This window comes from Vulpes vulpes, chromosome 8 (genome assembly GCF_048418805.1).
Source record: "Vulpes vulpes isolate BD-2025 chromosome 8, VulVul3, whole genome shotgun sequence".
Taxonomy (NCBI): Eukaryota; Metazoa; Chordata; class Mammalia; order Carnivora; family Canidae; genus Vulpes; species Vulpes vulpes.
In genome coordinates, this window is record NC_132787.1 from 20,616,597 (window position 1) to 20,634,316 (window position 17,720).

The following is a 17,720-nucleotide window of genomic DNA, read 5'->3' on the forward strand; positions in this document are numbered from 1 at the left end:
AGTACTCAATTTGAACTTCTGCAAAAAAAAAAAAAACAAAAAACCCCAAAACAAAAAAACAAAACCAAAAACAGAAAGCCGCCCACCTGGGTTGAACCCAATCAAGGCAAACCAACTGATAGAAAATATAATCATTGTGTGGAGACATTTCCTGTGAGATGAGAAGAGGAGGTACAGAAAAACACTCTTTTGTGAAAAAGACAGAAAATTCAAGAGAAATGAAATGATTAGCCTACGTCTTTTTATATTAAAGAAGGAAAGCTTTAGTAAGAGACTTTTATAGTTTGTTACTTTATTTCTAATTAAGTTTTTTGTTTTCTCCTTTGTAAAATTAGGAAGCGAGCACTTTTTATATAAACCAAGATTTCTATCAGGAAAAAGCATGAGGCTAGGAAAAAGAGAAGAGGCCCAAATGATGCGCAAGAGAGTAAGAAAAATACCAACATTTCTTATGTAATTCAGCAACAAAAATGTGTATCATGTGATAGGATACTAAGTCTTGGCATTATTGCTGTAATTTGCGAAAGGAAAGCAGTGTTACCAACCTAGCAGTCCTACGATAGAACCCCGTGAAAAGTAGATGAAATGTACTGAGCATATGATCAACCAAATGTTCTACACCTAGAGAAGGCTCTTTTCTACTAGACATTTTCTGTCTCCCACTATTTGCTTCAAAAGTATTGTTTTAAAATTCAACCCTATTAAACTACTTGAAATTTGGATGTTGGTTTTAGGGAAGCAATCTTCATTATTTGCCATAAGGGTGGTATTTAATTGGCTTAACTGTTCTTTCCACAAGTTAGCAATTTCTAGGAGTTGGTTATTAACACTGTTTATTATACAGTAGGGCTTCACATTACAGCTGGTTTGTTTCAAGCCATAAATACTGGAGGCATATTATATATAAATAGCATGCATACGTGAAAAACACACTCCCTGTCTTCCTTCCCTCTGGACTCCAGATGTGTTAGGATGCTATGTGATATTGACCCTGTGGGGGTAGGGACCATAAAAGATTGTCAGAGAGGGCCCCATTTGAGCAATGATCCAGGAAAGGAGAGTCAAAAAGGTAAAGTCTAATGTACATGAATCCAATCCTCCCAAGGCTGGGAGCTTATACTTGCATTTAAAAGTAAAAATTAGGGCAGCCTGGGTGGCTCAGCGGTTTAGCACCGCCTTCAGCCTAGGGCATGATCCTGGAGACCTGGGATGAAGTCCCATGTTGGGCTCCCCACAAGGAGCCTGCTTCTCCCTCTGCCTGTGTCTCTTCTCTCCCTCTCTCTCTCTCTCTCTCTCTCTCTCTGTCTGTCTCTCATGAACAAATAAATAAAATCTTTAAAAATAAATAAAAGTAAAAATTAAAAGGGGCGCCTCAGTTGGTTGAGCATCCAACTCTTTTTTTTTTTTTTTAAGATTTTATTTATTTGTTCATGAGAGACAGAGAGAGGCAGAGACACAGGCAGAGGGAGAAGCAGGCTCCACGCAGGGAGCCTGATACGGACTCGATCCCGGGTCTCCAGGATCACACCCTGGACTGAAGGCGGCACTAAACCACTGAGCCACCAGGGCTGCTCGAGCATCCAACTCTTGATTTCAGCTCAGGTCATGGTCTCAGGGTCATGGGATTCAGCCTATGTAGGGCTCCACACTCTGCAGGGAGTCTGCTTGAGATTCTTTACCTCCCTCTCCTTTTCCCTCTGCCCCTCCTCCTGCTTATACACCTGTGTGTGTGCTGTCTCCAAAATAAAAATAAATAAATCTTAAAAAAAACTAAAAACTAAGGAAGTGCTAACAGCCAAAAAGAAGTTTAATCCCTTTGTGACTTCTGACCAGAGCAAGAACTATAAAAGGCAGTTCAGTACACTTTCCCACATTCACAGGAAGTTTATGTCTTCCCTCCTTTCCAAAACGCTGAGACAGAACTGCAATGTTCAATCCATGCCATCTGAAAGGATGATGAAGTACAGGTTGTGCAAGGACACTACAAAGGTCAGCAAATTGGCAAAGTAGTCCAGGTTTACAGGAAGAAATGCGTCATCTACACTGAACAAGGACAGGGAGAGAAGGCGGATGGCACAGCTGTCCATGTGGGCATTCACCCTTGCAAGGTGGTTATCACTAGACTGAAACCGGACAAAGGTTTGAAAAAGATCCTGAATGTAAAGCCAAATCTCGCCAGGTAGGAAAGGAAAAGGGCAAATAGAAGGAAGAAGAATTGAGAAGATGCAGGAATAAAGTAATCTTATATATCTTAAATAAAAACTATTAAAATGAAAAAAAGTAAGGGCAGCCCGGGTGGCTCAGCAGTTTAGTGTCACCTTCAGCCCAGGGTGTGGTCCTGGAGACCCGGGATCGAGTCCTGTGCTGGGCTCCTTGCATGTAGCCTACTTCTCCCTCTACCTGTGTCTCTGCCTCTCTCTCTCTCTCTCTCTCTCTGTGTATCTCATGAATAAATAAATAAAATCTTAAAAATAAAGAAAAATGTAAGAAGTAGGAATGAAACAGGAATACTATCATCTAATTTATAAGATAAAAGAAAAATGGACTAATTTCCTTAAGAATGCTAGAAATTAGTGTTTATCATTTTTTAAAGATTTTATTTATTTATTCATAAGAGACACAGAGAGAGAAGCAGAGACCTAGGCAGAGAGAGAAGCAGGCTCCATGCAGGAAGTCCGATGTGGGAGTCGGTCCCAGATCCTGGGATCAAGCCCTGAGCCAAAGGCAGACACTCAACGGCTGAGCCACCCAGATGTCTGTAGTGTTTACCTTTAAAACACTATTCAAACCAAGGACATTTGTTTGTAATTAATACATATAGGAGGGGCGCCTGGGTGGCTCGGTTGATCAAGTGTCTGACTCTTGATCTTAGCTCAGGTCTTGATCTCAGGGTCATGGGGTCAAGACCTGAATTGGGCTCTACTTAAAAAAAAATACATATAGGAAGTGTCCGTGTCATCGTCTGTAACCAATTAAAAATAAAGTATGATCAACATTGTTTTTTAATCAGATTTATATATGTAGTGATTTGGTTAAAAAGAAGGATTAAAAGTATGCTTTGTCTCTATTCTTTCATGCTTTGGAAGGTAGGGAAAACAATGTTTGTGAGCTGTGACAATACATCAGGCAAAGTTATCCTTAATGGTGGAGGGTGTGGATGACAGCTAACCCACGGGCTGTCATCTTACAATAGCCATTCCCCTCTAGGACTTGTGTGCCTGCTAGTGAAACAGGGCTTCCACAAGCACGTCCACTCTTTTCATTCACCAATTGTCTTTCGCTAGAATCTGGGACCCATCATTGAGAACCACATGTCCCCTGGGACCAACGCATCCTCAACAGATAGCTGCCTTCCTATGCAGTACACACTCCTTCCTATGCTCTCCTTGCTCTGCTTGCCTGAGTCCTCCCTGCCCTGGATAACTGGTATCTCTGTGGAGAAGACAACACCCAGTAGGAGGGATGAATGTGGCTAAATATAGGCAATTTAAAAATAAAGGCACTTGTAGATTAGATATAGACACTAATATTAGAAAATTAGTATTAAAAAAAGAGAATTAGTATTTTGTTTCTCAATTCAGTATTAATTTCTCTGAATATCATGATTTCAATAATGTAACTTCAATCAAGTTAGTATGATGAGCAACTGACATATTTAACAGAGAATAAAATGTTACAAGCAGTTTCAGGACTGTCTTGCTATTGAACCCTATCTTGTCTAATGAAAATATTGTGATTACATTTGAAAAGCATTGTATTTTGCTTTATCTAGTCATCTCCTTATTGCTCTCTACTTTCCCTTTCACCTCCACAAACCTTTGAAAAATATGGTTACTTTCACTGACTCTTTTATTTGCCAGAAGCTATATACTGACTTGGTACATATACTGACTCATTTAATCCTCACAACAAACCTGAGATAACGTTTTTCCTCCCAGTTTATAGGTGACAAAAATGAGTCAGAGAGGCTCACTTTCTCAAGGGCACAGAACTAGTAAGGAGAGAATAGGGATTAGCTCTCAGAGGGTCAAGTCCTACAGCCCAGGTCCTCAACCACTACCTGAAGTGTCTCTGTATATTGGTCATTGGTTTGTACTTCAACAATGGTTTGACTTGGAGACACCTGGGTGGCTCAGTGGTCGAGTGTCTGCCTTCGGCTCAGGTTGTGATCCCTGTGTCCTGAGATTGAGTCCCATATCAGGTTCCCTGCAGGGAGCCTGCTTCCCTCTCTCCCTGTGTCTCTGCCTTTCTCTCTCTCTGTGTCTGTCATGAGTAAATAAATAAAATCTTTAAAAAAAAAAGGAATGGTGTGACGTGTTCTCATCTTTGCTCTCATGCATGCTGATTTATAAATAGGATTGTTGGCCTAAGGGTTCATACCAGTGTCCTCTCCCCTTTCTTGCTCTATGCTCTGATTTCTGTCTATATCCTTTATGTTTTCCTTTTGGTAACATCATCTGATTCCACAGTATTCTGAGCCCTCTAAGAAGGAAAGCCCAACCAGTTGGTGAGTGCACTGCTGACCATCTCCACTATCCAGATATTTGAATCCATAGGAAATCTCATGTGAACCAGACATACAGGGAAAAAGGAAAGACTGGGTCCTGGATTTAAGCATTCTCTACAGATATTGGAAAAGGGGCTAGCCCTCTAAGATACAAAACCCCTTTGGATTGTCTATGATGTATGGCTTTCAAAATTCTTGACCACAGCTTATCATAAGGGGTATATTTCTATTGTAGCACACAACACATATATTTACATACAGAGAACTAAAACAAAATGTCATAAAGCACTTTCCTGTGTGGGATGTGCTTTGAAAGTTTCTATTCTTTTTTATTTATTTTTTGAAAAGATGCTGGTCCAGATACAGTAAATTGATTTTGTAACCCACTAATAAGGTCATCACTGGCGGACTGAAACATACCACTATAAAAAAGTATCTTTAACTCAACGTATGATGGGTTTTCAAGAATAATAGATTTAGGCTAAAAATGATTAATTCCTTGATTATCTGCAAACAGTTTTGCAAATTACTTGTGTTCTCCTCTGTTTCATATCCTTGTTGGAGATCAAGAGGCCAGTAAAGGAACATCATGGGAGAGATATGTAGGTAAGACATATGGACACTAAGAAGATATTTGTACACACTAAAAAGATTATGACCCTTCCTGAATGCCAGCTAAGATTACTTCTGCAAAGTTACCATCCTTTAAAATATTAAGATTTGGTCAGATGCATATTGAGGGACAGCTGAAGAAATTTGAATATAATCTAGATCTTAGAAAATTATTGTTAATTTGAGTGTGGTGATGGCATTACGGTCATATAGAAAAGAATCCTCTCTAAATGTTTACAGTGAAGTATTTATGGGCGGTATGTCATGATGTTAACATATATCTTAAAATAAACCTGAACTCCAAACAAAGACTGGGGATGGGCAGATAGAGAAGCTGCACCATACCTCAGCCTCAGTGACAGCAGATGCTACCATTGTCTTGCTGCCACTTGTCTGGTCCCCTCTGTAATTAAGACTACAGTTGCCGAGAATGAGTCAGAAAGAGGAGGTGGGGAGAAACTGCCACAGACCTACTCCAGAGTTTGATGTTAAAAAACACTGACGTCATGGTTCTTGTTCTGGGATGGATGTGGCAAGCACACTATTTGTGTCTCCCACTGTGTACAGCTATAAAACCTGAAAAACCTGCATGGAACAGCTACCTGAGGATTCTGAAAAATAAGTAAGAACAGGCAGACTGGGGCAGAAGACCAGAATTTGAAGTAACATGAAAATGGCCATGAGTTTACCTATTTTTAAAAACTCTGGAAAAAGAAAACAAAAAAACTCTGTATTGCCCAGCATGATTCAAGATTATCTGAAACCAAGAGGCAGACATCATTGTGGACAGAGAGAGAGCTCCCAAAGTTTCTAGTTCAGGCACAAGGAGAAGGAAAGAGGATAGACCAGGAGTTTCTAGATGTAAAATCAAAAGCACCATCTTTAAAAGAAAAACTTTGCCAATTGTACTTTATTGAATGTGAAATGTTTACTCTGTGGAAGACATTACAAAGAGAATGAAAAGACAAAGTATAGACAGGGGAAAGTTTTGCACATCATATATTCAACAAATGCTTGTATCCAGAATGTTAGAAAGGACTTTGAAAATTAATAATAAGGAAATAGACAGTTCCCTTCCAAAAAAATGGACAAAAAAACTTGAACAGACACTTCATCAAAGAGGTATATGAGTATAATTTTTAAAAGATGAGCAATGTGCAGATATTTTATTTTTTATTATTAAAAAAGAGTTTATTAAGTATTTAAATTCATCCCACTGAAGCCTATGAATGCATCGTTGGGGGATCCCTGGGTGGCTCAGCGGTTTAGCACCTATCTTTGGCCCAGGGCGTGATCCTGGAGTCCTGGGATCGAGTCCCATGTCGGGTTCCCGGCATGGAGCCTGCTTCTCCCTCCTCCTGTATCTCTGCCTCTTTCTCTCTATATATGTCTCTCATAAATAAATAAGTTTTAAAAAAATGAATGCAACGTTGGTCCTAGGTAAAATTCCTGATTATATTAGTAAATTAGTGACTTAGGAGCACCTAGAAAAGAAAGCTGTGGTCATCAGAAACCAGCACAGATTCACAAAGAGCAAGTTCATTAGACTTCTATGATAGAATTAGTGTCAGAAGTGTGAACCAGTTCAAGGCCTTTGTGAAAGCCACATGAATTCTTTCAGATACAACTGCAACATGTAGGTTGAATGAAATACAACAGTCATTGAAAAATGATGACTTCTAAAATGTGGAGGGAGGCACATCTTGTTTTTTTTCTTTTGATCTCTCTGAATAAATATTTTGGTTGTTGATTTGAGAGAGAAAGAAATGCTTATGAAAACATCTGTAGATTCCATGAGTATAGAATCATGCACACTTGGATATCACGATCAGGTTTTCATAAATTCTTGATAGTTGAAGGGATGAGATGAAGCCAGTAAAAAAATACTGATGTAGATAATTGTTAAAGTTTTTGTTTTTGTATCTATAAAATCAATCATATAAATGTGATATGGAGTTTTGCTATAGTATTTATTTATGAAGAAGACCTATATTAACTTAAGCTAAAAATGAGTATTTTAGTTTCCTGTTTCTGCTATATAAAAATTGAGCTACAAGTTGAGTGGCTTAAAAGAATACAAATTCATTCTCTTCCAGTTATGGAGGTCAGCGGTCTAAAATGATTCAGTAGGGCTGTGTTTCTTCTGTGGGGCTCCTGGGGAGAATATGCTTGCCTGTTCCAGCTCCTAGAGGCTGCCCACACTAGTTCTGTGGCCCTCCATCACTCTGACCACTGCTTCTGTTGTCATAGCCCCCTCTCTGACTCTGGCCCTCCTGCCTCCTTCTTGTAAGAACCTTTGAATTACATTGAACTACCCAGATAATCCAGAATAACTTCCCCTTTTCAAGATCCTTAACTTAATGGCATCTGCAAAGTTCTCTTTGCCTTGCAAGTTAACATATTCACAGGCTCCAGGGACGAGGACATGGATGTCTTTAAAGGATCATTATTCAGCATATGCCACAATGAGTCAATAGTGTGACGTTATCACCAAAAGTTATTGGATCATTGGACCATTAATATTTTGAATTAAATATCATTTTGATAATATGTAATAACTATATTAATCATACATCAAACAATAAATATAACACTTCAAAGGAAAGGCTTATAGTTTCACTCTACTCTTCCTTATCAGGCATGATACTTGGGTAATTGTGTCTAGCTCTGAACACCACACTTGAAAATATAATCAAACAGGGCACAAAGAAATATTCTGAAAGAACATAAGAGGAAATAGAATTAAAAAAAAAATTTTTTTTATTTATGATAGTCACACACAGAGAGAATGAGAGACAGAGACACAGGCAGAGGGAGAAGCAGGCTCCATGCACCGGGAGCCCGACGTGGGATTCGATCCCAGGTCTCCAGGATCGCGCCCTGGGCCAAAGGCAGGCGCTAAACCGCTGCGCCACCCAGGGATCCCGAGGAAATAGAATTAAGAATAAGGAATGTCTACTAGAGGAAAGAGGTGAGGAGAGCACATGATTGCTATCTTCCCTCTTTGAGGGGACAGCATATGGAAAAGCATTAGAGTCATGAAAACCTACAAAAAGGCAAATTCACAAAAGAGCTGGACACATCAGGGAAATGAGTTCAGTTCAATGGAAGAAAGAGCTGTCCAACCTGCAGTGGGTGTCCTACAGAGCTATGGAGTTCTCTTTCACAGGAGATTTATGTGCATAAACTATGATTTTTAAAACATTTTGATTTAAATTCAATATAAGTAACATATACTGTATTATTAGTTTCAGAGCAGAATTTAGTGATTCATCAGTTGCATATAACACCCAGTGCTCATTACTTCAAGTGTTCTCCTTAATGCTCATCACCCAATTTCCCCCTTTCCCCTCACCTCCCCTCCAGCAACCCTCAGTTTGTTTCCTAGAGTTGAGAGTGTCTTATGGCTTGCCTTCCTTATGATTTATATAAAAGCAATGTGAACATATGGAGAGTCCTGAGCCAGATGAATTTCAATGCCCCTCCCACATTTCAAGTTCCTGTGATTCCAATGACGAAATCTCTGTCCCTTCTTGAGGAAAGGAAAGAGAAATAGCTGGAGCAGGAGAGCCAGTGAGCAGATAAGGGCTTTGTAAGGGTCTGAATGGGCTGTTTTCATGACTGACAGATTTATGATGGAATAATTTCCTCTGTTTGTCCTGTAATGAGTGTTTGTACCTTGGGTTTGCCGCTAACTCCTTGCCCTGTGAACATTTCCAGCTGGATTTCAAAGAAAGGAAATGGTTTTGCTTAAGTGACAATTAACAGAATTCCTGTTGATTAATTTTTTTCCTTATTGTTTTCAACACAGCTAATAGGTAGCTATTTGTTTCAAAGTAAAAAACCTAAAGAGTCTTATAATTTTAAGATAAAAGTTTACATTTAGTTTATTTACACAGCATATGATTTCCTTAATGCCCAAACTTTCCATGGATCCTTTTATTCTGAACACAGAAATATAAAATAAGAACCCAGCAGCATCCTAGCATCTCATAGCAAGTGGGACTTCTTGTCAATCTAGTCATTTTCCATTCTACAAATAAGAATTTTCTTAATTAGTTCCTCTCTCACCCTCTTGCTCTCTTTAGCTGTTTCACATATTTCCCTCTCCCTTTTAGCTGTCTCCCTTTCTCTCACTTTTCCTTCTCCTTCATTCCAGTTTGTTAAGAAAAAAAGGAATCAGATGGTGCTCCCTCATTTTTCCGAGAGCAATCCCATGACACACCTATTTCTCTGCCCATCACTTTCCTCTTTCCTTCTGTTTTAATGAAAGAAGTGTTCCTCCTCCTCCTCCACCTCCTGCTTTTTTTTTTTTTTTTGGAAAAGCACTTTTCATAAAGATAAAAGGAGAGCTAAGTTCTATGTTTATGAAGAATTAGGGGATGTCATGGTGGAAAGGAACAGGCCACAAATGAGCAATAAATGTGAGCTAGGCTTATTTTTGCACCATAAAAAGATAAAAATAAAGTGATATCAGAATTCCTACAGGGACACCTAAAATTTGGTTGTATTCAGCTTGAGACAATCAGTCCACAAGTATTTATCGCCCTTTTACCTCGTATACAGGAAACAGTTTTATGTTTAGAGGCAGATGTATAGGAACTCAGGTGTAGTGATCACAGCTCTTGAGTCTGCCTTCATTATAGGCATGAGTTTATTACCTATTCCTGAGTCTTCCTAGAGTTCTTTTCATTTTTTTATCAGATATTCACATATTTGTATGTAAAACTTTTCTCCTGAGATGAAGTTTTGGATCTGCTATGGGCTGGATAAGCAATTAGTGGGTATTACAGAAAAATAGAACTTTGCCAGGAAATTGATTGTTACAAAATAATTGGCCTAAGAAAGTTGGTATCATTTCACCACACTTCTGACATATCTTCCCACAGGATAATTTGGTTCATTTCTCTGAGAGATTGTCATGACCTTGAACATTAAGAGGTAATGTCTTTTACAATAATTTTTCTCTTCCTTCCCACCTTCATCCAATCCATCACCAAGTCATTTGACTCAACCTTTAAGATAATTTTAAATGAGTCCACTTATTTTCATCTTTATCACCACCACTAGAGTTCAAGTTCACACCAATATTACTTTTTACCTGGACTTAACTTTCTCATTAGGGCCCCTATATCATGTCTTGTTCCCCTTGAGCCCTTTCTTCAACCCAGCAGCCTGAGCGATTTTGTGCCAAATGCTGCTGATCAGACTGAAAGTTCCCTATTAGACAATCAAGTTCGGGTGTCCATGCAGATGGATGTAGACTTTGGAGTTCAAGTTGGAGTGGAGAACTTTAGTAAAGGTAGACTGATAAGAGAAGAGGTCCAGTGTCTGAGCCCTGGGGTCCTCCTTTGTTTAGGTGTTGGGGAAAAGAGAAGGAACTAGTAAAGTCTGAAAAGGAGTCAATGAAAAACAAGGTAAATCAGGAGAGTATGGCATCCCAGAAGCCAAGTGAAAAAAAAAGTATCAAACAGAAGGGAGTGATTAACTATGTACAGTGCTGCTGACAGGGCAAGTAAGAGGAAAACAGAGGACCACTGATTTAGCATCATGGAGGTCACAGGTGACTTTGACAAGAGTAGCTTCAGTGGATTAATGGGGCAAAGTCAAAGGGTAAACAGGATAATAGGAGGAGAAAAATTTGAGGCAGCAAATCTGCACAAGTTTGTTCTGAAGATTTTCTGTAAGGGGTGAATTCATAACGAGAGGACAGAAGGCACAGGAAATAACATAGAGGCGTTGGCAGGTTCTTTCGCAAGCTCTGTTTAACTTGCTTCTGTTCTTTCAGTGAAATAAGAGGTGAGGCTATCAGCAGGCTGAAAGTAAGGATTGAGCAGGGGCTGTTGGTATTTGAAGAGGGAGCAGAAGGTTTGAAGTAGTCATCTAGAAGACTGGGGGTATGAACGGATTAAGAGAATATATTATGACTGCCACATTCCCTTGAGGTCTAATAGTTAAGTATTTAGAATGAGACTGGTCAGTGTGGTTTTACATTTTTCTCTAGTCCTATAAGTCAGCAGTGCAGGGAGAGACCAAGCTGAGCATTGGCTTTGACCAGGGCTGGAGTTCACTAAGTGAATAACACAAAAAGAGAGGATGAAGAGAGATGAGAATACTGCATGGATGTGATTATAATGATCCATTCTAATCCAACTGAGTAAGATAGGAAAATAGGACATGTGAGAGGCAAGTTGCCATGGAATTGTGGTGATCAGTGTGATTATGGGGATTTAAAGCTGTAAGAGTGAGGGTAGTTAGAAAGATAGGAAGTAGATGGCAGTAAGTGAGTGAGCTGATTGAGAATGACATTGTGGATTGTAATTATTGGTGATGGATCGATGGCATGCTCATAGAGTGAGCAGCTGAAGCAGAGAGGAGGACTTGCAATGAATTACGTTAGAGGCCCGGACATGAGAAAGACATTTACATAGATATTGAAAGTATTATGAATTATGTCCAGAGAAGTGTTGGCAAGAGTAATAGTGAACCCAGAGGTAAATCTGCAAGGAATGACTCAGGGGTCTGGTGATGACTGCAAGAAGGATGATTAATGCATATTTATAGTCTGATGATATAGGATATTCCAACCTGGGAGCCATGGAACAGTAAAACTAAAACCATAATGATGAAATGTAATAGATCTCATAAAAGAGGTACAAAGTTCTGTGACAGTGGTTCTCTAGCAAGTGTTCTGATAATTCTTAAGTGATTTGTTAAAATATAGATTACTGCCTCCCCTCCCCAAGTTCCTGCTACAGTAGGTCTGGGATGGAGCCCAACAACTTGCATTTCTTTCCTTTCCTTTTTTTTTTTTTTTTTTTTTTGAGAAAGAGAGAGAGTGCTTGTGTGCATGCAAGTGGGGTTGGGGGTGGGCAGTAAAGGGCAGAGGGAGAGGGAGAGCGAGAATCTTAAGCAAGTTCCATGCTCAATGTGAAACTACTCTCCAGGCTCAGTCTTACGACCCTGAGATCATGACCTGAGCCCAAATCAAGAGTTGGACACTTAACTGGCATCCCATCAGTTAACAGTTCTAACAAGTTCTGAGGTGGCACTGATTCTGATGGTCTAGGGTCCACATTTCAAGAACTGATCTGCTATGAAAATTCAGAAGAGATATGGATTGCTTCTGGCTGCAGAGATCAAGGAAGGTTGATGGAGAGCGTTCTTTATTTCTCTGCAAGTGATTAGAAACAGCAATTTGACATCAATTACCATATATTGACTAATAAGAGAAGTCATATTTTTGGGAGTCCTATATTTACTAACCTCTCCAAGTCAGAGATGCAGAGGAAATGTGGTTGCATTATTTCTCTAATACTTCATTGTATTAAATTAACACACTGTACACCTTAAACTTATGCAATGTCAAATATCTCAAAAAAGCTAAAAAGAAAAATAAAGCTTAATTGTCTAAAGCAGATCTGATCTTCATCAAGGCTCCACCTGCTGGATGGTTAAGAAAAAGCTGACTCCTGTCCATTTCCATTTAAAGTTTGATCCATTACAAAAATTTAAACAATCTCTTTAGGTAGATGTCGAATGTTTGGTCTTTTAGACTTCACCTGGCAGGATTTGGTTTTGTGACCTTGTGGCTTTGAGGTGGGGATGGCTTCCTTGTTTGGTATTCTGGTTTCTCTGCTCTCTGTGGTAATGTCTCTTGTCTGCCAGGTTGCTGCTTGCTCTGCTGGCATTCTTGGCTGAGGTCTGCACTGATGACTCGTGGTCTGGTCACATAGCTGGACTGGAGCAAAGTGGTTCTCCTTGACTGACTTGGCATTATCTTGCTCAATATGGTTCCATCCAAGTTCCTGCCCTGTTCTCTATCTGGCCACTAGCCTACTGGATCATGGATCATCTCACCCTTCACCAGAGCAGAGAGTGATTTGTACAGTGGCCCTGTGGCAGCCCGACTAGGTCTCCATTCACATGCCTTTACATTCTTACCCTTAGATTCAGCACTTTGGGGTTCCATCTACACCACACGGAGTAGAAACAAACTTTGGGGACTTGGTCTCAAACTTCCTTCTCTGTCCATTTACACGGGGTCACTATTTTTTTCTCTGCTATGACATCCTGCCCTTTCCATTAGTGTGGTGACTGCTTGAGAGAGGCAGCCTCCTTTTGCAACCCTAACTGGAAGCAGGGAAGATCCCTTATCTTTCCTCAGTGCTTCCCTCAAACTAGCCAATGAGCCTTCCTCCCTCCTCCTGTTTCTAAAGTGAGATTCAGAATATCTCACCTCCATCGCCTTCTTCCTTGTCCATTCTTTACTTGTATTTCATGCATTCTGAGATGTACTTTCCTCCTCCCTCCATCATTATCCCTCTTACAGTCTCTCCTTCCTCCCTCTTCTATTCCTTTTGCTTTTCTTTCTTTCTCTTTCTGTAAGTTTTTAGCTTATAAATTATTATATTAAAGTTTAAAATTGTTCATAAAATAAAGAGGAAAATAACAATTTGAGTAAGAGATGGGATTTTGCCTCTCAGTGAGTGTAATTCCATGAGAAGGGAATTGTTCATTTGCTCCTCCCTATTTCAGGGACTTCCTCATAACTTGGAGACTGTGAGTATATGACAGTTCTTGATGAGATTCTAATGCTTAAAGATAATTTTTTATTTGATTCAAATTTTACCTTAATTCAGATTTTTAGAATTCCATCTTCAAGCCCAATGAACTGGACTTAAAATTCATAAAATATTTAACAGCAAGATTTCCTTTTTTCTTAATACCTATCCAATTTTAAATGACTTACAAAAATAGGCTGCCACTTTTTAAAAAAAATATTTATTTATTTAAGAGAGAGAGAGAGGACACAGAGCAGAGGGGTGAAGGGGAGGTAGAGAAAGTCACAGCAGATTTCCTTGCGAACATGGAGCCCAACCCCAGGCAAAATCAAGAGTTGGTCGCTTAACTGTGCCACCCAAGGGTCCCTAGTCTGGCACTTTCTAATGGATGTTTTGGTCAAACTCCTTGAGGAAAGAAATAGTGTCTTGTCTACTCATTCTTGAATAACTCCATATAGCATAGTTCTTGGCACATAGTAGGTGCTTCATAAATATTTGTGGGGTAAATAAAATGCCAGTATGTCTCATTAACTTTGAATAAACGATGGCAGTTAAAGCATTCAAAATGGTCATGTCTACTTGCTTTATAAGAACATTTTCAGGTGGATGACAACACAATTAGTTTTGTTTCCAAAACCTGTGTCTTATCAGGTCCAAGCTGACCTAGTTATGGATGAAAAGAGCACAGAGAGACTAAGTTTTGAGGGAAAAATAGTAGAGGCTGATACTTCCATCAGTTTGGTGGAAGAAATGGGTAAATATTGAGAACTGGAGCAACATGAAAGCATCTAATGCAATGGGACTCTTAACAGGACTCTTGAGAAAGGACAAAAGGTCTATCAGAAATAAATATGACTGGTGCTGTGGATAATGTCACTTGGATTGGTGGGCTGTGTTGCCACAGGGGTGAGAGTAGAGAAAATGAGATCTCCTCTCTCTCTATATCCCAGTCTTTGGTCTAATAATAGGGCTGACAACAAGAAAATCTGCAAAGGAGAAAAAGAAGGTTATAAATATTAAATGGGAAGAAAATACTAATGATTGAAAAAGAGATGATGAAACCCTAAGAATGTAACGTTAATGTAGGTTTGTAATATAGCTACTGAAAAATCAATGTGGTACAAATTTTCATGGGCGTGTGTATGCCTGTGAATTCAGGGAGATAGTATATATTAAGAAATATTAATATTAGTATTAGACACTTAGGGAGAGATTTCAAATGCAGTGGGAATGGGTGAATTGTAACCTGTGAATAAAATAGCATGCACATCAGAAGTAAACAGAACAGGTGGTGCTAACAAGTTTTCTTAAATATTCATCCATTACTCCCCAGCCACCCTCTAGTACTACCCACTGCCACTGATACATTCTCTCAGAAATTCTACAATGCAAAGACAGACACTTAAACAGACTACAAGGAAGTGAACACGTATTCAAAACCTGGTGTTGTGATATCTTGGTTTACACCCAAACATGGGTAGGAAGTGACGTCTGAGGCAGGTGTCCATCCTTTCAGGGAAATGAAAGTCTGTGTGAAGCAGCTGTGATGGGTGAGTTTTTGAAGGAAAACAGTGTTCTCCAATATAAACCTACTTCTATAGGAAAAGTACTAGAGTAGGTTACTATAATTAGCATTCTTCAGAGGGATACAATCTGATTGAGCTGCGTTTAGGCCCATATATTTGAATATCTGTACAAAGCTCCTATTGAAAAGAGTTTAGCATTTTATCTCTCTATCAATATTTCTGTGTCATTTATTGCAAGGTTTATTCAATATCATGCCTGCTCCAGTTTGATAAGCAGAGATTGTAGCAATGATCATGGCTTAGCCCAAGGCCCATAGCTAAGGCAAAAATGGTAACAGGTTTAGTAGCAACACTTTCCTGGAACATGGTACCAAGAAATAAGCAGACTCCAAACACTGATAAGGTTGTTATGGAGAATTGCATTCCGATCTTAAATCTATTTCTGCCAAGAAGGGTGGATTCAAATTCTGCAGGCTTCTTGGATTTTCACTTGGCACCTTTTTCTACTGAGATGTTCTGAAAGATGCCAGAAGACTGGCCCAGCACATACTGAATTACTGAAATGCCATGAAGCTGTATGGGCTCTGCTTAAGATGTCACTATAAAGAGCATGAACAACATTTTGTTGAAAATACACATTAATAGGAAAAGATTAATTGAAACACCACAATAAAAAGTTTCCAAGCATATCTTCTGCACAGCTGAATCTAATGATTCCATTTTTCTATTGCCCTTACTTCACTCTGCTTAGACTTTCTTTGAAAAATGTTTCCCATAATTTCTTCTTTTTAATTTTTCAACTTAAAAGCAAATGTCGTTTATTGCTGTTTTTAATTTTTTTCACTTAAAAATAACATGTACTCTCTTAAATATTAGGAAAGTAAAAAAACATACCCATAGTTTTATCATGCAAGTCTTTTTTTCCATATATTTTTCCTGCATTTTATTGACCATACTTAAAGTAGAACTTTTATCCTGCTTTTGAAGTCATGATAAAATTGTTTTATATATTATTAAACATTCTAAACAAGAATAATTGGATGCATAACATGTCAGCTGCTACAGTTTACATCACTAATTTGCTTTTGTTCAATATTTACTTCATGTCCAGTGTTTATTATCATTAATACTATGAAAAGCACAATTGTGAATAAAGTATTTTTCAAATATAGGACGATATCCTTAGGATATAGTCAATATTTCCATTTTGCCATTTAAAATGGTTGTGAAAAAAATTTTAAAAATGGTTATGAAAGATATGAGATTGGTTTTTTCAATATCAGCATTGGTTATTATAACTAAAAAATATTTTTGCTAATATGATACATGAGAAATGATGTCTCATTAACATATTATTTTAATTTCTTGCCTATAATCAATCTTTTGCCTATAACATTTTGTTGCAAAGTTTTCCCATTTTGTTGTCTAGTTTTTAATTTTATTAGATGTTTGGGCAGCCTGGGTGGCTCAGCAGTTTGCATTGCCTTCAGCCCAGGGTGTGATCCTGGAGACCCAGGATCGAGTCCCACATCGGGCTCCCTGCATGGAGCCTGCTTCTCCCTCTGCCCGTGTCTCTGCCTCTCTCTCTCTCTCTCTGTGTCTCATGAATAAATAAATAAAATCTTTAAAAAATAATTTTATTAGTTTTCACATAAAAATTCAAAGTTGTAGCAATTAAACTTATTTGATATTTTGCTTTATATTTTTATATTAATGTATATGTATTTCCTTTCTTAGAAAAGATTTTATTTATTTGACAGAGAGAGAAAGCACAAGCAGGGGGAACAGAAAAGGGAGAAACAGATTGCTGAGCAGGCAACCCTATGCAGGACTTGATCTCAGGACCCTGGGAGGATAACCTGAGCCTAAGGCTGACACTTAACCAACTGAGCCACCCAGGTGCCCCTACATATATGTACTTCTAAGTTAAGAAATCCCTTATTTATGGAGTGCAGAATTTAAATTCAACTTGGGGGGGATATTGTAGAATTATTGAGTAATAATATATTCACCTGAATTTATTTTTAATCTCAAGATACCATGTACTATCCTAAAACTGTACTAAACTAGTATTCTCCATATAAGTAAATAATCACCTCAGCATCATTTCTTGAGTAATCTGATGCTTTCTCATTGCTTTTTGATGCTTCCCTTATCGTCTGTTGAGTTCTTACAAATAATAAGGGCTGAGGACTGTGGCTATGCACCTACCTGCACAGGTAGCTGGTACAGCACACCACCCCAGCTTACCCCCTACATTCCCCACTCTCTGAGTGTTTGCTCTGAGGCTGGATAAGTGCAGGTCACATTTCCAGAAGCATTCCTAGGGAGGCCCAAGCTTCTGACCTCTCTGAAGTTTACTCCTTTGGTGATTTATAAATGTGCCTGTCATTTAAATAAACACTCATCTTCCTCCTCTCTGTCCTTCAGATACTCACTTGCCTCACAAACCACCAAATGACTTGAAAAGATAGAAAAACCGATGGTAAGAGCCCATTTTCAGAGCACTTG

General features: G+C 38.8%; 1 pseudogene; it reads left to right on the forward strand.

The window, feature by feature from the left end:
• Positions 1–382: 382 nt before the first annotated feature.
• LOC112917455 (large ribosomal subunit protein uL24-like) lies at positions 383–12,703 on the forward strand (annotated as a pseudogene).
• The last annotated feature ends 5,017 nt before the right edge of the window (positions 12,704–17,720 follow it).